This window comes from Gopherus evgoodei, chromosome 3 (genome assembly GCF_007399415.2).
Source record: "Gopherus evgoodei ecotype Sinaloan lineage chromosome 3, rGopEvg1_v1.p, whole genome shotgun sequence".
Classification (NCBI taxonomy): domain Eukaryota; kingdom Metazoa; phylum Chordata; order Testudines; family Testudinidae; genus Gopherus; species Gopherus evgoodei.
Window position 1 is genome coordinate 138914211 of NC_044324.1, and position 24315 is coordinate 138938525.

General features: G+C 45.2%; 1 long non-coding RNA gene across 1 annotated transcript; it reads right to left on the reverse strand.

The window, feature by feature from the left end:
- Positions 1-8973: 8973 nt before the first annotated feature.
- LOC115648092 lies at positions 8974-22343 on the reverse strand. Its single transcript, XR_003999459.1, has 3 exons — positions 22333-22343; positions 12019-12024; positions 8974-9067 (listed from the first exon to the last, which is right to left on the reverse strand). It is a non-coding gene; the product is annotated as an uncharacterized LOC115648092 (long non-coding RNA).
- Between the last annotated feature and the right edge of the window lie 1972 nt (positions 22344-24315).

Sequence of the window (24315 nt, forward strand, 5' to 3'; positions counted from 1 at the left end):
TGCCCTCTCCCATCCCCCAGATGGAGATTAGGCAACACTAAAACTGCACTCAAAGTTGCAGTAACAGTGCTTCCTCCATGGTTACCCAGATAGGGTGCCAGAGACTTATGTGTAAGGAGCTGATGTGGCTGGCTTGCATGTCTCACCCCAGAAAAGATCATATGGAGGGTTGAGGGTACATGGTAAATGGTGCCTGAAAGCGCAGCTGACAGTGGAAACCCACAAAGCTGCTGCTACCCAGAAATGCCTTCACTTAACAATTTCAAACACAGGCAGTGGCATGCAGGAATCCTAGAAGACATTTGGTCAGCAGACAGCAAGACTCTAATACACAGGCCAGAGCAGTATAGAGGAAGAAAAGAAGCACTGACACTACAGGGGTCCAATGAACACAATGGACGCAGATGAAGCACACCGCAGGAAACACATTTCCTATCGCTGCCACTAGGATATGAATCGTTGCTACCGTAGCCATCAGTTGCCCAGATCTCAGGTGCGGAGATCACTGTGTGCTGCATTCAAAATACTTGAGATCAGTTCTGCAAGGGTATATGCTTCCTCAAAGCAGCAAATAAGACATCTAATTCTGGGCTAACAGAGACACTCACCAGCTGCCCATGCTTCCCCTCTTCTGGTTCTCTGGCATACTCTCTAATGCAGGGGTCAGCAACCTTTCAGAAGTGGTGTGCCGAGTCTTCCTTTATTCACTCAAATTTAAGGTTTTGCATGCCAGTAATACATTTTTAGAAGGTTTCTTTCTATAAGTCTATAATATATATAACTCAACCAGGGCCAGCTTTAGGAAGTGTGGGGCCCAATTCGAACACTTTCGGTGGGGCCCTGGCAAGGATGACTTAAAAAGAAAAAAGTGTAAAAAAAAGCCTTCCATTTCTTCCATGTATTATTTACTTTCCACAACTATATAAATAATACAATTGTATATTATGTACATTGCATCATATATGCTGTTGATTGGTTATTAATGACCGCCGTTTCACATGTGTGGGTCCCCACCACTCCCTGGGGGTGTGCACATGTGAGGGTTCTCGCTGCTTCCTGCCCACCCCCTCACTGAAGCAGGTGTGCAGGTTACTGGCCTGGGAACTGCAGGGCAGCAGTGGACATGGGGCTGGTTCGAGGCAGGGCAGGGGCTGACTGGAGGTAGGGTCTGGCTGCAGGCAGGGCAAGGGGTGCGGGGCTGGCTGGAGACAGGGAAGTGGGGGGCAGGCTGGCTTCAGGCAGGGCCATGGGGGGGTGTAGCAGGGGGTGGCAGGGCTGGAGACAGGAGTATGGGACTGGCTGGCTTCAGGCAGGGGGGTGCAGCAGGGGTTGGCTGGAGACAGGGCAGGGTGGGCAGTGCAGGGCTGGTGCGGGCAGGGGTTGGCTGCAGACAGGGCAAAGGGTTTGGTAGGGGCTGGCTGTGGGTGCAGAGCTGGCTGCAGGCGGGGGGGGCAGGGCTGGTGTGGGCAGGGCAGGGGGTGCAGCAGAGGCAGCTGGAGCCCCAGCCTTTTATAAAGCCCCCATGCCCCCCACTACCCCAGGGCTCTGGGGGTTATTTAAAGGGCCCGGGACTCCCCTGCTTCTACCCCACCCTGGACCTTTTAAATAGCCGCGGGAGTCCTGGGGAATGCATGGGGGCGGCTGGGCTCCAGCGGCTATTTAAAGGACCGAGGTGGCAGGGGCAGCTGAAGCCCTGGCCCTTTAAATAGCCCCCAGAGCCTCCTGCTACCCCAGGGCTCTGGGGGCTATTTAAAGGGCCCGGAGCTCCAGATGGGGCCGCGGGGCTTGTCGCGCTCCGGCGAGAGCTCCAGCCGAGGCCGCGGGGCAGCCACGCTCCCGCCGGCGCTTTGTCAGGGGAGCGGGGGCCGGGGCCATGGAAGACCCCGGAGCAGACCACAGCCAGGGTAAGTAAAAAAATTTAAAAGTCGCCTAAAGCGCAGGGCCCTCTTAGGCACAGGGCCCAATTCCCAGGAATCGGGCGAATCGGCCTAAAGCTGGCCCTGAACTCAACTACTGTCGTATATAAAGTAAATAAGGTTTTAAAAATATTTAAGAAGCTTCACTTAAAATTAAATTAAAATGCAGAGCCGCCAGGACCCGGGCAGCCTGAGTGCCACTTTAAATAAGCTTGCATGCCACCTTCGGCATGTGTGCCATAGGTTGCCTACCTCTGCTCTAAAGCAATTTTGCTTTACCTTGAGTATCAAGTTGCCCTTGTCCTGAGTACATTGCTGTGGGATGGTGGGACCATGCTGCACTGGCAACCATTCCTCACACACGTTCCTTTCACTATCTTTTTTGGTTGGTCATGTCCCCCTCATTGGTTGCATCTATTCTATACTAACAGTTTTTTGGGGGAAAATCCATCTAGTTTCAGCAATGGCAGGAGCACTAATGTAGGCAGGACATAGGGCCTGCTCAAATCGGGTGTAGAACTAATGGTGGTAAAAATGCTGGTCTACACTTGTGCCTCTGCCACTACTACTCTCTGGGCTGGTCCACACTACAGGGGGGAAATCGATAACGTAGCTGAAGTCGAATATCTAAGATCTAGATTAGACGCGATATATCGATCCCCGAGCAATTGATTTTAACCCGCCGATACGGCGGGTAGTCTGGACGTGGCCTCTGTAGAACCACTTTGCTGTTAATAAGACAGAGGAAGATTTCCTGAAAAATGCTAAGGTAGGCAAGGCTATTGGCTTAATCTGTGTTACACGCAGAACCATACTAGGATACCTGGTTATAATATGGCTGTTCCCTGACTCAGTTGCAGCAAATTACTATTTTGTAGTTCAAATGGGATTGATCCTTATTTTCACTATGCCTCAAGGCTTTCCCATGAATATGGTTATGCTACTACACTACAAAATAGAGCTGTGCTGTAACTAGTTCGGGGATGGAAATACTAACCAGATCTCCCAACATGGCTCTACTTATAGTACAGATGCCACCCTTCCACGTGGGTACCATTGCCATTCACAGCATTATTGCACATTCCTGAAGGACTAACTGGATATGCAATAGGGTTGTCAAAAAGGGTACCTTGTGCAAGCTTTATCCACTCTTTCATGAACATCAGTTTTCTTTTCTCACTGAACCCCTGGTGTGCAGAGCTCAGCAAGCAGGATGATTAGGCCCTGACTGTCAGACACAGCTGGTAGAAAGTGAAACCAACATGGGAACAGAACTACTCTTGATGTGTGCAAACTAACAACATGAAAGGCTGCCACCTCTGGGGTGGAAGGTGGCAACAAACCAGTGCACAACATGCTGTTAGATTCCTGCAAAATGCCATGACACACAAGATAACTAAGTGTTTTTGAGTATCAGAGGGTAGCCGTGTTAGTCTGGATCTGTAAAAGCAGCAAAGAATCCTGTGGCACCTTATAGACTAACAGACGTTTTGGCGCACACGAAAGCTCATGCTCCAAAACATCTGTTAGTCTATAAGGTGCCACAGGATTCTTTGCTGCTTTTAAGTGTTTTTGAAATTCACTTGGCTTAGCACATATTAAAAACAGACATGCAGTACAGATTATTTTATTCAAACCCCACACAAGTCAGTCATACACCACTATTTATGCTAGATATGAATATAGCCTTAGATTATGTAAAGTCACATTTTTCTTTCTTTCACAGAGCGATTATTCTTTGCTTTGTTCTTCCTTTTCTTTCATCTTTATCTTCCCCTACATTCAGTCCCAAATGAGGCATATCTCAGTGCTATCTTTATCTAAACCAGCTTCCTGATTATCTCCTTAGTTGTATTGATTACTTTCTTCCCCAGAACCTTTGAAGATGCCACTTAATCTTTTTCAGCTAACTCAACAAATAGCTTGTTGTAATCTATTATCTATTACTAGATGAGAGACAGAGGTGTGACCACCTGCAAAAATTCAAACCATAAAATTGGAGGTGGAAAAGAAATGATGGCGGGAAAAGGTTCATACTGATGAACTATGCAACTTTCACCTTACTGTACTTAGCACAGGATTAAAACAAAAGGGACATTAAAGCAAAATACTTGGTTTTGCTGACCAGCATTAGTACACAGAATCCTGCAGCAGTGAATGCTACTTTTGCTTTTGATTTCCGGTAGATTTAGCACCTGATTCTCCTTCTACTGATGTCAGTGTAACTCCATGGATGTCAAGAGGCATAACTCCTGATTTACACCTGCGTGAGTGAAAGAGAATCAGCCCCAAACTTTCCAATATACAGTTTTGGCGTTCACTTAAGTAGCTATGAAGTAGTTCGTTTTAGCCTCATCCGTCAGTGGTCCCATGCCTCATTTACCTCACTCTGAAGACAGATTTATTAATTTCCTTGTGAACTTCTTTATAGTTGTTAGCACTGTAGCATCTGAGTGCTTCATAAGCATGAATTAATATGTTTTCAGAATACCCCTGTGAGGTGAGGGTATTATTATCCTCCTCTTAGAGATAGGGAACTGAGGTGAAGAGAAAGGTCAAAAGTATTCCCTAATTTTGAGTGCCCAATTTGAGATACCTACTGCCTGATTTTTTTTAGCATACATATCATTAGATAACTCTTCATGTATCCAAAGTCCTGCTCCTATTGACTTCAGTTGCAGTCGTGAGTCCTCAGCATTTCTATAAATTGGATCCCAGGTGAGAGCAACACAACGTAGATGGACTCCTGGGTTCAATTCTAAGCCCTGGATGGCAATGCTCTCTCATGTTATAGACCCTTCTGATCTAGTGCCCCTAGCCTGTCTCTAGCTCACTCTACTCCAGGGGTAGGCAGCCTTTCAGAAGTGGTGTGCCGAGTCGTCATCTATTCACTCTAATTTAAGGTTTCGTGTGCCAGTCATACATTTTAATGTTTTTAGGTTTCTTTCTATAAGTCTAAGTCTATAATACAAAACTAAACTGTTGTTGTATGTAAAGTAAATAAGGTTTTTAAAATGTTTAAGAAGCTTCATTTAAAATTAAATTAAAATGCAGAGCCCCCCGGACCGGTGGCCAGGACCCGGGCAGTATGAGTGCCACTGAAAATCAGCTTGCCTGCCGCCTTCAGCACGCATGCCACAGGTTGCCTACTCTTGCTCTACTCCACCGCAACTCCTGTCCCCTTTCTCCTCCTATACACTTACCTTACTGGCTGTTGTCCCCCCACTCTGGCTCCTGCAAACCCCTCCCTGCCAATTCTCACTCCTCGTCATTCCAGATGGTGGGGCAGCTTCCTCCTTGTGTCCTGGACATCAGCAGGGGGAGTACTGAGAGCACAATTGTGACAGTCTCCTAGCTCTCAGTTCTGGTGCCCTGTGGCAGGACAGACTTAGGCCTTGGCTACACTTGAGAGTTACAGCACTGGTGGCGGCTTTACAGCACTGTAACTCACTCCCCGTCCACACTGGCAAGGCACATACAGCGCTGTATCTCCCTGGCTACAGCGCTGCATGTACTCCACCTCAACGAGAGCAATAAGAGAATAGCGCTGGTGCTGCAGTGCTGGGGTGCCAGTGTAAACAAGGAATAATCTTACTATGCTGTAACTGACCCCCAGAAGCTTCCCATAATACTTGTAAGTAAAGATTACTGTCTGTTTTGTTGTGATGCCTCTATTTGTTTTGTTGTGAACTCCGGGCTCCTGGAGCTGCTTATCTAAAAAACAAAAACACACAAACAAAAATAAAAACCACACAGCTCCTGTTTGCTGTGAATGAACTCCCTCTGGAATGCCCACAGCTAATGTTTGCTTGAAGAGAGGAGGCGTGCAGGAGGGAGGGAAGGGATCCGTTTCGGGGAGGCTGCTTATCTGGTTTGCGAGGAAAAAAACAAAGAAGGCTACTTGCTTTCAGTGAGCGAGAGAGGGGTGGGAGAGGGGGTCGGAACTTGCAGCTGCTGACAGTGTCCAAAAATCCACTCTCTCTCTCCCCCGTGCTCCCTGTCACACCCCACCCCACCCTTTTGAAAAGCACGTTGGAGCCACTTGAATGCTGTGATAGCTGCCCATAATGCACCGCTCTCAATGCCACTGCAGATGCTGCAAATGTGGCCACAACAGCACGCTGGTAGCTGTCAGTGTGGCCACACTGCAGCACTTTCCCTACACAGCTGTATGAAGACAAGTTTAACTTCCAGAGCTGTACAGCTGCAAGTATAGCCATACCCTTAGTGCAGCCCTGAGGAGCAATTGCAGATATAGTCCTGTTCAGCTCATAGAGCCCTGGAATAGAACATCCTGGAGAGATGGAGCATGGCATGGGCTATACAAGGGTATCAGCACACACGAGCTAGAAGGGGCTGAAGTATGCTCAGTTGGAAGTGTTATAGCATCTCAATCAGAAGGTTGCAACAACATATTGTTGTTTTAACAACATATTTTCCTCTAACCTAGTTCTTGGAACCATTGTAGGTGACACTTTCTAAAGGAACTCAGCCTGAGGCAGACACCTGGCATAGAAAATTTCAATCCAAACAGATAAAGTTATAAGCAACTGAAAACAGGATCCCTATAATGGGAAGAGTTGGACAACCTTAAGTATAAGCAGTGCTACCAGTGCCACCTCTAATTATGAAGGCAGAAGCTAGAACTGAACCATGTTTTAATGCCAGAACCAAGTTTCAAATATTTTTTGTGGAGTTCCATTATTTTAAAGTGGTGCTGTCACTGTAGCAGACCTGTATGCTAGTACTGTATTCCTCTGTCAAGGGAATTATTGTATAGCAAGGACTCAATTATCTGTGAAGTCTTTTCCATATCTAACTTATAACCTTGGAATTTCTACGAATGCCACTTAAGTGAATGCAGATCACAGGGACATAAAATTTACAAGACTTTCTTAACTGAATTACTGTATGGCTTGTCCAATCACTGAAGTCAGGTAGAAATTTTTTTTTTTCCTGGACACTAAAAGTTCCCCCCAATTACTCAGCTGCCTCTTACTTCAGCAGTTCCACTCCCCACTACTACCCCATTCTTCCCTATACCTCCTGCTGCTTCCTTCTGCACAGAAGAAGTCCATAACAGATGACAAAAATATGTTAGATTGTAAGCTTTTGGGGGGCAAGGACTGTCTTTTTGTTCTATGTGCACATAGTACAATGATGTCCTGGTCCATGAATGGGGCTTCTAGGCACTATGACAATACAACTCCCCTCAAAAAAACAAATAACATTAATGAGGAAAAATTAAAGAAGTTCGGATTATATTCTTTGAAAGAGAGGAGACTATAAAAATAATGGGCCAAATTAATTTATGATGGAAACCTATTTGAAGTCAATGGAATTATATGGAGGGATGAATCTAACCTAATGAAACTGTACTTATGTAACACCTTTCATGTAAGCAGCTCAGAGCACTTTCCAGACATTTAATTAGGGTTCAAAGTACCCCAGTGAGTAAGTTAACTACTATCACCTCATTTTACAGATGGGCAAACTGAGGATCACGGAGAAGGGGCGATTTTCTCAGTGTCAGGAGCAGAATGAGACAAAATCCAATGGCCCTGACTCCCTGGTCTGTGCTCTAACTACTAGGCACATTATCAGTAAGAGAAAAAAATTATGAAAGCTTAGTAGGTTAGTTTTTTTTTTTAATGGTAAGAAGTTTTAAAAAGTGGAGAAATTAGGTGATAGAGACTAAACGGAGCTCAGACAGAACTACTTCATGTAAAATGTAATAATCAGAGCTGGTCAAAAATGTTTTCCATTAAAAGCAATTTTCTGTTGAAAAATACAGTTCTCTCAAAGTGTTTTGCAGGAACATGTTAATTTCCATTAAATTTCTCATGGAAAAAAAGTAGACAAACAATTTTGACTCTTTGTTTGGACACAGTTATGTGTTTTGTTATGATAAGGCAAAAACATCTTTAATTCATTTTGTTTTAAAACTTTTATACCAAATTAATTTTAATATTAAGTTTAAACAAAAATAAATCAAAATGATAAAGATGAAACAAAATGTTTTTACCTTATCAAAACAAAACAATTCAGCATTAGTAAAATGAAATGTTTCAATGGTCCCAAACTGATTTTTCAGAATTTTCATTTTTCAGGAATTTTCCAAGTTGTGGCTCTTGATTCCAATTCTGAACAACCTTTTTTTTTAAAAAAAGGTCAGAAATTCCAGTTTCTCATCTTTTCTACTAACAGATATATGAAGCAAGTTATCAGATGAGGATATTGAGCCAAGAGAACATGGCCCCATCTACACAGTGAAACCTACTGTTTCCTGAAACAGTTTGCAAAGAAATCAACTAATTTTGAAAAATGATGAGGTTGAGTTGAACCTATTGGGATTTCAACGTAGCACAACCTTGATGCCTCAACCACAAAGCTCAGGGCTACTTCAAGCAGATCTGGGGCTCCCTGCATAACTATTCAGGTGAGCCCCTTTGCTGCAAGAGCCAAGCTTCGGTGTGCAATATTTTCCTCACTACCTGCCTCAAATTTCTATGGCATGCAGACTTTGAGTGGCGAGACTCAGTTCCACTGCAGGCAGGATAGGTGATGCGACTAGAACCAGTTTGTGGATGGGCTGCTCTGTCACGACAGAGATATTTGCAGACAATAACTTGAGTCCCCTGGCACACCAGATAGAGTGGATATAGATTTTTGCTCAGACAGGGAGGAGAGAACCCTTGAGATGCCCCAGCCTGAGCCAAAATTGGCAGGGGGGAGTTGTATTCCTGATTCCCCAAGGGATTCAAATTACTGTCATCACTTAGGTCACTGTCCAAACCACACAGCACAGAAGCAGTAAACATTACACTAGCATTTCTGGTCCCAGAGGTTCCTGTAGGATTTAAATTGACACTGCCTTAGCCAACCTTCCCAAGATTTGGTTCTTTACCCAGGGCTGGCTCCAGGGTTTTCGCTGCCCCAAGCAGCAAAAAGAAAGAAAGAAAAAAAGCTGCGATCGTGATCTGCAGGAGCTCTACCGCCACCACTTCAGTCTTTGGTGGCAATTCCGTGGCAGGTCCTTCGCTCTGAGAGGGAGTGAGGGACCCACCGCCGAATCACTGCCAAAGACCTGGACATGCCGCCCGTCACCGTTGGCCTCCCCAAGCAACTGCTTGCTGGGATGGTGCCTGGAGCTGATTCTGGTTAGGGCATATCTTAACAGCTGCAGGGGTCAGGCTGTGGGGGAAACATTTGCTGGTTTTCAGGAAGTGTACACTTAGCCACCCTGCATGTTCTGGAGGTGCAGAAGGCAGTGTTAGGCAACCCTTTACTCCGAGTTAACAAAACTTTTTTTCCATCAATGTGCCCTATCATGCATCCCTGTGTGAAGTGACTGTAAGTAAAATAATCTTTGAGCATTATATCAGGGTGGCAGAAGAGCTGCCTTTGGAAACATTCCCCTCGAAGCAGCTGATGTCGCAAGAATTACTTCCTCTAGTTAGAAAGAAAGCAATAATTGGTGAGACAACCTCTTGTCAGAGTTCAGTGAATTTGATTTGAACTGAAACAGTGACTTTTTGACCGAAGCTTATAAGGTAATGGATAGGGAGTGAGGAAATTGGAGCATAGCTGGCAGCTACAGCATCTGCTAGAAAAAACAAATTTTGGTTGATAGCGGTGTTTAGAAAAGGGAATCTTTTAAAAACATGAGTAAAATCCTGCCCTAGGCTAGTGGGGATTAGAAGATGTCCATCTGTTTTTGAGATTATTTCAGTTTGTTTTTCACAGGGTTATGTTTGATTCCCTTGCAACATTCCTACCCAAACATGGGGATGAGTTTTCTCACACAATTGTGAGTATCCAGCATTAAATACATCATTGTTCACTTGTCTCCTTCCCATTCACACTTTTGAACTTTATTTTCTACATGTAAATGCCTCTATTTCAGATAATGCAAAGATGCACATGTGTGTCCACACACACCAATATATACAGTTATAGACACATGGAGCAGAGCACCCCCCCCATACACACACAGTATACACACACACGTGGGGAGCAGGACACAGACAGGGAACAGGACATCAATATATACACAACACACACACACACACACACACGGGGAGCAGTGAGAGAATATGAGACCTAGTGGTTGATGGGGGAACTGGAGAAACATAGAATGCTCAGGAGATTGTGGAAGTGTGGGGACACATCAGAAGCCCAGAGTAGTTTTAAGAATTTTTATGTCACATCAATCAGGGGAAAGAAGGGCTCAGAATGGCACTGAAGAGAAGATTCATGGAGGAGACTAGAGAGGTTGAGGGGACCAGAAAGGGCTGGAGATCAGATTGGAAAGTGAGCAATGGAAACCAGGAAAAAAGTATAATGCTTCTTTGCACAGATGCAGCAGATTCCAGCCCGGGATCTCAGTAAGTTTTATCGCCATTTTGCAGATGAGGCAACTGAGGCATAGAGAAATTAAGTGTCTTTTCTAAGGTCCCACGTTCTGTGAGAGACCTAGAAACAGAATATTGGTCCATGCCTTTCTGAAATCATGTGCACAGAACTGAATAAATGTGGCCTGGGCTATCATATCAGAGCCTTGGAGAGTAATGATTACCTCCTGGCTGCATGATGTGATGCCTTCTAATTGTATTAAGCCCCAAATTGCACTGGCCTTTTTGCTGCCATACAACATTGCAAACTCATGTCCGATTTACTATCACCCACAAGTCTTTCAATCTTATTGCTTTTCAGGTTCCCCCCCACCCCAATCGCTACACATAGGGCTTAAATTCAGCCAGAATTGTCTGGAGGAGAGCTCCAGTAAATATTTTCAAACCCATGGGATAGAAGCCCTGACCCCTTGCGTGCCCTGTGGGGCTGAAGTCCTGAGCCCTCTCACCCCACAGCTGAAGCCCAGAGCCCCAAAAGGAGGACTCTAGGAAATTCTGTATGAGAACTTAACCCCTGACTACACAGGTGCATTTCAGGTTATATTTTGCATTTTTTTCAAGCTGAATCTAATTTTCTGCCTATATTGCTATTCTCATTAGGCCTCTCTCCAGTATCTCTTTGTCCTCCATGCATCCGACGAAGTTGGTATTCACTCACGAAAGTTCATGCTCCAATATGTCTGCTAGTCTATAAGGTGCCACAGGACTCTTTGCTGCTTTTACAGATCCAGACTAACACGGCTACCACTCTGATCTTTGTCCTCAGTGTTCATAACACATCACAATTTCATAATCACCTGAAGATGTCATTGAAGTGTCATTTAGAACCTCTTCCTGATCATTATTGTTAAACAGACTAAATACAGAGCTCTGCAGTATCTTATTAGGCACCTATGCTAATTCAGTATTTGCTCTTAATTATTGCCATTTGCTTACTTCATTACCCTTCAACAAGTTTTCAGTCTAAATGACAGTGTTACTATTCAAGCCACTATCTTTCTGGTATGGCTCTAATATTCCAAAATTCAAGTAGCCCATAATCACCAATTCCAAGTTCTGATGCTATTCTCATACACTGTATTAGTTATTACCAATTGATTTAAACAAATCCAAGAAGGTTTATCTTTATATTGGATTGTCTACTTTGTGTGTAATAAAGCTGTCCACTATATTATTTTGGAATCATATTGACTGTGCATGTTTGATAGTACTTGTAAAAAGTTCTCTGCTCTCCTGTACACTGGTTTCAAATACTGTGTCAGTTGGTCTAAGAATTTTTCATTCTCACTCTCCTCCAGTTCTGGGGCCTTATTCTTCTCTCATTCCAACCAGAGGCGGCTCCAGGCACCAGCGCACCAAGTGCGTGCCTGGGACGGCAAGCCATGGGCGGCAGCCTGCTGGTCGCCATGAGGGCGGCAGTCAGGCAGCCTTTGGCGGCATGCCTGCGGGAGGTCCTCCAGTCCTGCAGTTTCAGCGGTGGGACCGATGAACCTCCCATAGGCATGCTGCCAAATCCGCATGGCCAGCGGACCACCCACAGGCAAGCCACCGAAAGCCACCTGACTGCCGTTCTTGGGGCAGCAAAATACATAGAGCCGCCCCGACTCCAACTAGTGTAAATCAGGAGTAACTGCATCAAGGTCTATAGAATTATACTGATATGAAACTGGTATAAAAGTGATGAGAACTGGGCCCTTGGACTCTCTCGATTTTCATTCATTCATTCTACCTCTAGCCAAAGAATTTTACACCACACTTTTAGTTCACATTTGCAGTAGGATAATTTCCCCCCTCCACTTCCTTCGTCCTATGGGATTGGCCATGTCTAAAGTATCACTTATGTTGGCAATACTTATGTCTCTCAGTGGTGTTAAAAAATATACTCCCAAGTGACATACGTTTCGCTGGTATAAGTAGTAGTGTGCACAGTGCTATGTCGGTGGGAGAACTCTCTCCATTGTCATAGAGTGACTACAAGAGCAATTTTGCTGTGGTGCAGCTGCATTGGTACAGCTGTGCTACTGTAAGCTTGCTAGGGTAGACATGGTCTTAGTTTTTATACTTTGAAATTCGCTTTGGTGGCTTGACCATTCACTTGCTGAACTGGGGTTGCAAGCAGAGGCATATGGGCAACTGGGCTGCATGCATGTGGTGGCATTCACAGTAGAGATTTGGAAAATTTGCATTTTCTATGTAAAAACTGGAAAAAAGCTTAAGCCAAACAACTTTTTATGTCAATAGGAAGACAATGATCAAGAGCCAGGGCCTGATACTTCTTGCATGCCACCAGTTTTACACTAGAGTAACTCCACTGACTTCAAAAGCATTGCTCCTGACTTACAAAGGTTCTTTATTAATGTGAAATAGTCACACCCCATCCTGCTGCACTTCCCCTAAGAATAGATAAGACTTGTCATATGCAATGTTTCATCCTGTCTTTTTTCATTACAAATACATTTCTAAACGGAAACAAAAATATCAGTATACAATCCTCGATCTTACAAATTCCTTCTGCCCTGAAAAGGGAATCCCCTTGACTAACACCGAGTTAGTGAGAAGAAAAGACATTCTCATCCTACAAGACAGGTGACATTAAAGGCTCAGCTCTTGCAAAAACAATTGATGCTGATTTTGCAAGGAGTATGAATCTGAAAGTCAGAAAAATGTCAGACCATCTGTGCATTTCCAAGTTTAAACATGGCAGAAGTTCTTAGGACTTAGTGAGATAGAGAATTCTGAGGTCCCAAATCATCAAAGTACACTTATCTTAAGTACATGAGTAGTCCCACTGAAGTCAATGGGACTGCTCATATGTTTAACATTTGGTACGTGCTATAGTGTCCTGTTGAACTGGAGTCCACAGGCCCACTGAAGTCAGTGGGTGTCCTTACATTTATTTCAATGTGTTTTGGATTGGAGACCTAAGTGACATCAAACTAAGTGAAGGAATGAAATTCCATTTGTTACAAATAGGACAACTGGTTTAACAAATTCTAGGGAGAGGACAGACAGGAAGAGGAATTCCTCTTGTTAAGTGTTTACTATTTGCAGATAATTGGGGCAGGGGCTGGGGGGGGGCGTATTTCATTGTTTCTTTGAGATGATCTATATGGATAATGGAGATGTGATTGTGTTTCTGGAGTTACTAAGGTAATACACATTTTATTGAATAGCAGCCTCATAAATTTAGCACATTAAGATCTTACAGGCTCATCTTGGTGGAAGCTCAGATGCCTGCTTCTTTATGGACATTTCCCCTTAAAATAAGAAAAAAAAAAAAAAGAGAATACACAGATCTGTATGAGGTTCAAAACTCACCAAGCATCCCTTAGATCAGTGGCTCTCAACCTTTCTAGACTACTGTACCCTTTTCAGGAGTCTGATTTGTCTTGCGTAGCCCCAAGTTTCACCTCACTTAAAAACTACTTGCTTACAAAAATCAGACAAAAATACACAAGTCTCACAGCACAGTATTACTGAACAATGCTTTCTCTCTCATTTTTACCATTTAATTATGAAATAAATCGACTGGAATATAAATATTGTACTTAACATTTCAGTGTATAGTATATAGAATTGTCTAAACAAGTCACTGTATGAAATTTTAGTTTGTACTGACTTCGCTAGTATTTATGTCACCTGTCAAACTAGACAAATATCTAGATGAGTTGATGTACCCCCTGAAAGACCTCTAAGTACCCCCAGCAGTACATGTATCCCTGGTTGAGAATCACTACCTTAGATCAGTAACTGAAATGTTCTTTCACAGAGTTTGGGCCAAGTCCAATTCACTTACTTACTTGAATAGACCCATCAAAGTCAATGGGAATATTTGGGTGAGTCAAGCAAGAAACAGCTGACTTGCTACAAACTGTGTAACAGTGCACAAAAGTCATGCTGTATACTAGAGCTAGGCAATGTTTTTTGACAGAATAGCATTCCATCAGAAAATACAGTTTCATTGAAATCGAAAGATTGAATGGGAATGTGTAGATTGACAATTTGTTTCAATAATATTTCTATAGACTTTGATAAAATCTTATTATAAATAAAATATATAAAGTCTAAACAAAATTAATCTTAATTATATTATGTTTTGACATGACCAAAATGAAACAATTGAATGTTTCCAATTTGAAATTTTTCTAAAATGTCCTTTCTGCAAGAAATTTCTTACTCTGGACTTCTCTAAACTGGAACAAAAAACAAAAATGTCAAAATGCTGGATTCTGTCACAGAATAGAAATTCCTTTGGTTTGACAAGTTCCACGATGCACTAAGCCTGGATCTACTTTGAAAAAAAAAAAAAAAAAAAAAATTGCCTGTCAAGTGACTCTGACATTTATTAATCTTGATGTCTGCATCAGAATATCCATTTTAGGTTATATTGATGATGATCTATCCCTTTGAAGAATAAGAATATTAGCCACTATACATATATTAATCTCCATAACAACTCTGTCAGGTAGGTAAGTGTTATTATCCCTATTTTGCAGAAGGAAAATATAGATAGTGAGATCAAAGTGACTTGCCAAAGACCACATAGGAAGTCAGCGGGTACATCTATATAGCAAAAAACCACCCACCCAAAACAAAAACACCCCTACCCCCACAGCAGTGAGTCTCAGAGCCTGGAACAACTGACTTGGGTTTGTGGGGCTTACCCTGTGGAGCTTGAAATTGCAGTCTAGATATTCAGGCTTGGGCTGCAGCCTGGGCTTCCAGACCCTCCCCCACCTTACAGGGTTTCAAAGCCCAGGCTTCAGCCTGAGCCCCAATGTCTACACTGCTATGTGAGCCTCACTAGCCTGAGTCAATTGATCTGGGCTCTGAGACTCGCTGCTGAGAATGAGTTTGTTTTTTTGCTGTGTAGATGTATCCTGTGACAGAGTGCAGAGGTTGAACAGGTGAGCCTACACTCTGATCACTCAGATATTAATGAGTTCCCCTTAAGAAAGCTGATGGGGTAATCAGGCTTGATGGGATAAGGAGCCAATTAGCCCATCAGCCCAAGGGAGGAAGGAAATGCCAAGAGGAGAGAGGGGACCAGGGCTAGTTGAGCTCAGTTAGATGGAAGCCTCGGGGATGAGAGACCTCTTTCCCCTGGGTCCTGGGGAGAGGGCCAAAAGGCACAGTAATGCTGTAAACAGACTATTGCATGAGGATTGTTGTGGAAATTGTGAAGGGAACTTAAAATAAAAGTGTTTGGTGAAGGCCCAGCCACTGGAACCTGTGAAATTTCTGTGGGGAAGAAGGTGGGAGAATAACCACACTCTGCTACATACTCCTTATGAGACCTTGTATTCAAACCAAGGTGCTCCTGACTCAGAGTTCCATGCTCTTTACTTTACTCCTGTCTTTAAAAAATATATATATATTGAGAAATCTCCAGCATAAATATGCCCTGGTTAAAAAAAAAAAAATAAGTTTCCCCACTGCTTGTAAGCTGGAAGGGTTTAACATGAAGTTTTAATTGTTTTTTTACTTTTTCCTAGGCTACATTTGGTCTCTCTCTCTGTACTGGTTTTTTGTAGCTATAACAGTGCCAAATGTGCAGCTGCAGTTTGGCAGAAGTTACCAGGTCAAGTCACACCAGTGCAGAGCATCTACATTTGGGGTTTACACTGGTCTAATTACTAATCTAAACAGGTCTAACTACTAATCTAAACAAGCCCTTGGCTTTCTTTATACCTTACAGCACCATTGGGGGAGCCTCGGAAAGGGAGAGAAAGATTATAGCTATTTGCTTATTCACTGCCCCAGCCCCCTTGCCTGCAGGATCAGATAAACCTTTCAGATATTTTACAGCTAATAGCTCCTCATGATTAGAAGAATATAGCAACTTCCCTCATTTAAAAATGAGTGATGCTGGTGGGGAAACACCACCCACGATGAGAAGCTATGTTTGCAATCTGACATACAATATCAGGAGATTATAATAAATCCCTCTACATGTTAATTTTGACAAGCTTTGAGCCATTTGCTTCTTGTCTGATCCTGTGGAGGGTCAGCCTAATGCGTTGCATCTAGCACCAGCTGTGGTGGTGACAAGCTGTAGGGTCATAAGTAATTTAATACATTACAGAAAAACAAGTGGGGATGTTGTTAAAGGAATAGAATGAGAGACGGACCCGAGTCAGAACACCGAGTCTGAACCTCTTTCAACTTGGCAGCCCAAACCCATCTCTACGAGATGTACCCAAAGCATCCTCTGAAAGATACTGGATTGACTCCAATTAATCCATCTTCCTGCCTTCAGATACAAATGATTTACTTATTAAAAGGCATCAGATCAAATTCTCTCCTGGTATAAATGGATGCAGCATCACAGAAGTTAATGGAGTTGAGCCTGTTTACCGTGGTGAACTTGGCTCATTGTGTTTAACATAATCTATTGTGCCTGAAAATAGGTTTATGGACAAATGCCCTTCTTCCACTGGGATTAGCAGCAGCACTTGTGCTGGAATTGTTGCAGCTCTGGTTCCAGTGCTTGAATATGAACTCTGTGGTATCCATTGACATATACAGCCTCTTGAATGAGGGTTGGACTGAATAGCTAAAAAGTGACAAATAGTTCCCTCCCTAGAATGTAAAAAACAAGCCACTGCCAATGGAATTATAGGGAAGTACTTATCCTTATTTTTGGAGACTATAGGAATTGTAGGTGAGTATTTATCCCTGAATTTTGGGATGATGGTATACTGGCACTTGTGGCTTACCCAGGCCAAAAGTTTGACCAACTGCCAGTCCCTAAGTATTCATTAGTCTGACGCCCGAGGAAGGAAGGGGGTGAGGGCGCAGTCTCCATCTTGAAGTGTTCCCACAGATAGAAGGGGACAAAGAACTACAGAGAGGCACATCAGTGACTTAGAATGAAATGGCGGGGGGAAGAGGAAGGAAAACCAGGAAGCGCAAAGTTGACATTTACTTAAATGGTTAATCAGACTTTTCTGAACCAAAAAAAAATCCAGGTTGATTTTGGATTTAAGGACTGGGGTGGTCTTTGTTCTATTTGGACTGGTTCACACCTTTCCTAGCTCAAATCTGACAACTGTCACACATGGCAGAAACTCCTGCATTTTCTATTGTCCTGCCCTAATCCTTTTGAGCTCTGGCATGAGCAGGCAAAGAGCATCTTTCAAGTCTTCCTCAGGGTATGTCTACATCTACAATTTTGCAGCGCTGGTTGTTACAGCTGTATTAGTACAGCTATATAGGGCCAGCGCTGCAGAGTGGCCACACTTACAGCAACCAGCGCTGCAAGTGGTGTTAGATGTGGCCACACTGCAGCGCTGTTGGGCGGCTTCAAGGGGGGTTCGGGGAACGCGAGAGCAAACCGGGGAAGGAGACCAGCTTCGCCGCGGTTTGCTCTCGCGTTCCCCGAACCCCCCTGCAAACCGCAGGGAAGGAGACCTGCTTGCACGGGGGTTCGGGGAACGCGAGAGCAAACCGGGGAAGGAGACCAGCTTCGCCGCGGTTTGCTCTCGCGTTCCTCGAACCCCCCTGCAAACCGCAGGGAAGGAGACCTGCTTGCACGGGGGTTCGGGGAACGCGAGAGCAAACCGCAGGGAAGGAGACCTGCTTGCTCGGGGGTTCGGGGAACGCGAGAGCAAACCGGGGAAGGAGACCTGCTTGATTACCAGAGGCTTCCTCAGGTATGCTGGGATACCTGCTTATTCCCCGGAGGTCAAGAAAAGCGCTGGTAAGTGTCTACACTTGATTACCAGCGCTGCAGCGCTGGATCACCAGCGCTGGATCCTCTACACCCGAGACAAAACAGGAGTACGGCCAGCGCTGCAAACAGGGAGTTGCAGCGCTGGTGATGCCCTGCAGATGTGTACACCTCCTAAGTTGCAGCGCTGTAACCCCCTCACCAGCGCTGCAACTTTGTGATGTAGACAAGCAGAGTCATTGGAGCCCTCTTGCCTTTGTGCTGTCTGCAGCCACTTTAGTGAGAGGAGGGATGACATAACACAGGCCATTCCTTCCCCCAGGCAATTGCCATTCCCAACCATTCCCCTTCAAACATTTCCACTCTCTTCTGTGCAAATGAATATTTCTTCATAGACTGTGTTTCCCCAGCCAGGAAGAAGCAATCTCCCACTGCAGAGATCAGAATTCTTGCCACTTCACAGATTCTACTTAAGCAAAAGATGAAAGGTTAACACCAACTCCTTTGTGAGCCGTATGTCTACCTAAGAGACATTATAGGGCACTAAAGTTGCAAATTCCCCCACATAGGACACTACTATATATTTTGATCTCACTAGGCACACAAGACCCTTTAATGCTTGTCCTGTATCTAAGCACTGACATGAGGGTAGAGTTTTGTCCATCTCTACCACCAGGGCAGGCCTTAGGATTTATGGTGCCCTAGGTGAGATTATTAAACTGGTGCCCCTGTGCCTGATCTGCTCTTAGCAACACAAACATAAGCTTACAGTATTGGAAAACTTGCCACATTCACGTTATTAAAACCAGTTTAACTTAATTAAGCACACTGTAATGCTGATGGACTAGCACTAAAGAAGCAGCACTATAGAAAAAATTCTGATATGACAGAATGATGCAAATAATATATATTTTTTAATTTATCAAAAATTTATTGGAAATTTATATGAAGAGGTATTGAAACAAAGATTTGTTTTTAATTAAAAGCAATCTTTCTGGCTTTTTTGGCTGCAAAATCAGTAATAATGTCATCGTATGACAAAGACAAAGTCGTGTCTTGTTCGACTGCAAGAATAGCAAGACCAGTTAAGTGTTCCTGACTCATGGTAGAGCGGAGATAGTTTTTAATGAGCTTTAATTTTGAGGAACTCCATTCTCCTGATGCTACTGTTACAGGAATTGTCAGTAGAATATGAGTGGCAATGTACACATTAGGATATATGTCAACAAGTTTGCGGGTATGAATAAACTGTACAATGTCCATCACCGATTTTGCATGTGGCAGCATTGATGACAGTGTACTCAATTCTTCGTACATTTCAAGTCCATTTAAATCAAAACTATCACCGTGCTTAAGGGGGCTCTCTACGTTCTTGCACTTTGTCATTAGTTGCTCTTGTTTTCCTATTTCGTTGAATTTAGTTATGTCATACAAAAATCCAAACTGTTCATGGTGTACTTGCAAGGTATTAAACCTTTCATCAACAGCATATACTGCTTTATCCATCACAACATTAAAAAATTCAATCTCAAATTTCTTTTCTGGATCGTCTATGGGCATGACCTGCTGTACAGATTCTTCACAAAGAAGTGTCCCTGGCCTTTTTAACTCATATTAACTATGTATTTGCTTTATGAAAGTTGGAGAAAACATTGTGAAAACGTAAAACATTGGCAGCCCAACTTCTGGGCTGGCAAAAGTTATACTGACTCACAGGGAAAAAAAAAAAGCAGGAGAATCTTAGTACAACATATGGTCACTCTATACCAGGGGTCGGCAACCTTTCAGAAGTGGTGTGCCAAGTTCACTGTAATTTAAGGTTTCTCGTGCCAGTAATACATTTTAATGTTTGTAGAAGGTTTCTCTCTCTGTCTATATTATATAAATAAACTATTGTTATTATCTGAGGTCTTGGCCAGCGGTCCTGCTCAGGCCACTGCCAGCTGAGTAAATGAAATCCCAAACCGGCAGCGGGCTGGTGGCTGGAACCCTAGACAAGGATCCCAGGCCCTGCTCAGCCCGCTGCTGGTCTGGGGTTCTGACCACCAACTCCTGCCAGCCAGGATCCCGGCCGCCAACCTCCCCTCAGCCCGCTACCAGCCTGGGATTCTGTTCACCCAGGCTGGCAGGAGGCAGAGTGGGGCTGGCGGCTGAGCTCCTGATTGGCAAGGGGCCGGCAGCCGGAACCCCGGAGTAGCAGTAGGCTGAGTGCTGCTGGCACCCCAGACTGGCAGCAGACTGAGCCACTCAACCCCCCACCGGCCCTGCTCAGCCCGCCACCAGCCCACTCAGCCCGCTGCCAGCTGAGTGAATGGAACCCCAGGCTGATAGCAGGTTGAGTGGTTCAGCTGGCCTGCTCAGTCCACTGCCAGCCTGGGGTTCCTTGGGGGTCCCCAGGCCAGCAGCAGGTGCTGAGTGGGGCCGATGGCCGGTATCCCAGCTAGCAATAGGGCAGCAGCTGGAACCCCAGAGCAGTGATGGGCTGAGCCGCTCAGCCTGCTGCTGCATACCATCAAAAATCAGCTCACCTGCCACCTTTGACACGTGTGCCGTAGGTTGCCTACCCCTGCTTTACACACTAGTAAGGAGATGAGCATATTACAGTTGTTGGAGGGTTCTTATCAGGAGTAACAGGCTATAGGAAAGTCAGTCAACATTTTTTGTTTCTCTGATGAAAACTGTCCCACTCCCTGCCTCAAACCAAACCTGTCACTAATAATTGTCAGCAACTTAATTTTCTGTTTTTGCCTAAGATATTGATTTAAAAAAAATATTGAAATTGGATTCAGGATTGTTAGCAAGAATTTTTGGCAAACAAAGTTGTTAAATGACAATCTAAATGGCAACACAGTACTGCTTTCATGCTTGGCTCACCCCCCACCCTTCCAGTCCAACAGCTGCAATAGACCCCAAAATCCATCTCTTGGGGTGCAGAGTGGCAACAACAGCAGCAAACCCTCAGGTGCAATCACACGCCAATGGGCACCACTACCAGCCTTACGGACCATGGTGAAGTTAGCACAGCATCTGATCTCAGACAGGTCACCAATGGAGCCACAGCAGCTCATCTTGCCCTGTGCAGCTCCCCCTCGGATGAGACGAATCGCTGGCAGCTGCCAGCCCGGGGAGAGGCGATCCCCAGCTAGGGTGGCCAGATCCAGATGTCCTGACTTTATAGGGCCAGTCCTGATATTTGGGGGCTTTGTCTTATATAGGCACCAACTACCCCCACTTAGAGTGACCAGACAGCAAGTGTGAAAAATCAGGACAAGCAGTGGGGGGTGGGGGTGGGGGTAAAAGGAGCCTATATAAGAAAAAGACCCCAAATATCAGGAATGGCCCTATAAAATAGGGATATCTACCTCAACCCCTCGTCCTGATTTTTCACACATCTGGCTAACCCCAACCCAGCCCTGTGTGACATTCCAATCCTGGCTCGCTGTCCAGGAAGTGAGTTACTTTCACTTTCATTCCTCAGCAGGTAGCCAGCCTCCCCTCCCCCGCAGCACCTCACTGTCACGGAGTCACCGGGTGATGCTCTGGAACTGCTCCCCACCAAGCCAGTCAGGACTTTGGGGAGCCTCCTCTCCCTTGGAGCAGACTTGATCAGGGCAAGAAGCTCACATGTCTTCACCTCCTGGGTCTCTCCTTGGAGCATTCAGCATCCTCTGCCCCTCCGTGCGCTTCCCACAGCGAGCCCACCCAGGCGGGGTCCTGGGGAAGCCACAGGGTCCTGCACCCCCACTTTGCAGTCAGATGTGACTCTTAGCTAGCCAGTAAAACAGAGGTTTATTCAATGACAGGAACAGGGTCTAAAACAGAGCTTGTAGGTACAGCGAACTGGACCCCTCGGCCGGGTCCATTCTGAGGGGCAGTGAGCCAGACCCCCACGTCTCCCCTCAGCCAGCTCCAGCCTAACAACCCCTCCCTGCCCCTTCTCTCTGCTCAGCTCCTTTCCCGGGCCAGGAGGTCACCTGACCTCTTTGTCTCCAACACCTTCAGCTGGCACCTTTGCAGAGGAGGGGCCCAGGCCATCAGTTGCTAGGAGACAGTGTCAGGCATTTAGGTGCACTGGCCCTTGCTCTGCCAGATACTTAAGAACTGCCATGGGGACACTGAGGCACCAACACAGTATTCAGAGAAAACATTAGGAACATTCCCAGTTTGTCACACTCACCCAACCCAGCCCTGACTGAGGGGAGGGAGGAGAGAGAGAGGGGTGCTCCTGGGGAGGAGGGAGAAAGGAGGGGGTGCTCCATGGGGCAGGGGGGGGAAGAATGGATGTTATGGGAGACAACAAAGGATACTGGTTCCAGAGCCACAGCCTCACCTGACCTCAGCCGGGGGGAAAGAGTCACGCTCACAGGTGAGCTCCTTTCCCAACCCCCACTCCCACCCCTTCCCAGAGACCCCAGCAGCCAATCCCATTCCTCAGACTGTGCTGCATTCGGCTCTCTCTAGGACCCAGCAGCCCTGCTTCTACACTGTCTGGGCTGCCTGCAGAGTGGTGCCCCCAGGCAGAGTGAGGCCCTACGCGGCTGCCTATTCTGCCTATGCCTAAGGACGGCCCTGTCTACCACAAAACAGATGCAGTTGCGGTCTTCATTGTTACCAAGAAGAACGACATCTCCCACTGCAGAGCCCAGAATTATCACACTAGATCTAGAGTTTGAAACATTAGCTAGCAACTAGCCTGCTGGATGTTTTTAATGCTGGTATAACTTCAGTGATGTTCCAGCTGCTGTGTACAAGGGCAAACACAGGCACACTTGCAAAAAGCTATGTGTCTGTTTGCCTGAAGAAATAGTTAATCTAGTCACACAATGGGGTGTTTTAAATGAGAGAGACACACACATGGCTCTGCTGATTTGCAAGTACAATTCTTGTGTAAATCCTGTAGAGTTCTTCCTAGAGCAAACTTGAACAGGCTGGGCCTGTTCTGTACCATCCGTATGTGTGATACTACACTTATTCTGTTCAGGACTTTTCCTGGCTAGAAGTCAGTATAAACCACCCTTCCCAGAACACAAAATAGTGGCAATAGAAACTCTTTCTAGTTTTTTATATTCCCTATACATTATTGATGCAACTGTAACTGCCTTATTTCTTACCATACAAGATAGACACAAAGCAGCATCTGCTATTTGGCTTCCCTGCAGCAAAGATTTTGTATCAGACTTTGTCCCCCTGAACATGCATCGGGGGTTGTCCAGAGAGAAATATTTAATTGGCCAGGATGTAATTAGAGTGCATAGGCCCTGCTCCCTACTCGTATCCCCGTAGACCGGGAGAGGAAAGATGAGGTTGGGACCCTGCTCTGTCCAGCACTTTCCACATTGCCTAGACACAGAGTGAGGAGTGCTCTTCACTGTCTCCCAGGCTGGCTGACTACTTCAGCCAAGTGTGTGCACCGTGGGAGCCCCAGGAGGGTTTCTCGCTAAGTCAGGCATAGATCCTTCTGGGGACCATGGTACAACTACAGTAGACCCTTGTGTGCCCCCTTCCAACAGCCCTCAGGAAACAGCAGAAGCTTGCCCTTGTGGGAAGGTTGATGGTGACTGTGAGAGGTTTAAGGCCACTGGAGGCCCCATGAGAAATAGGCCACCTCCATTTGAAATGCCAAAGTTGTACTTCCTCTATCTGAAGAGCATTCTCTAACCTGGGGAAGATGGTCTGTGGATAGGTTACTGGCCTGGGACTGGGAAAATTGGAGTTCTTTTCCTACCTTTGCCACAGACTAAGTGATTTCCCAAGGGGTCACATATCTTTTAGGAGAGACGTTGGCTATGTCTACGCTAAAGACATTACAGCAACACAGCTGTACTGCAGCTGTGCCACTGTAAGGTCTCCTGTGCAGCCGCTCTTTGCCAATGCAAGAGAGCTCTCCCACCAGCATAATGAAACCACCCCAAGGAGCACTTATAGTACCCCTGACTGACAAAAGTGCTAGTGTAGTCATAGCCTGTGAGCACTTGACACAAGGCAATATTCATGTGGCAAATCATCCAGCAAAGCTGGTACTCTGGAAGCCCATCTCTGGTGGATGGGTGAAGAGAGAGGGTTAGGGTCTTTGCTTCCCTATGCAGCCCACCCTTTTGGAATTGTCTCTCTGGAGAAGGGCTGCCAGTTCCAGTGTGGAATCTCCCAGGATGGCATTGTGATGCAGATATCAACACACTGAGATGCAGGTTGGATATTATACATGTGGCCACCAAGCTTTGTTGTTACCTGTTTAATTTCTTTTGGCTAGCCCATCTCTACCGTAAATACAAATAACAATAGCTTTGCTATTATAGAGTGGAGCCAATAATAA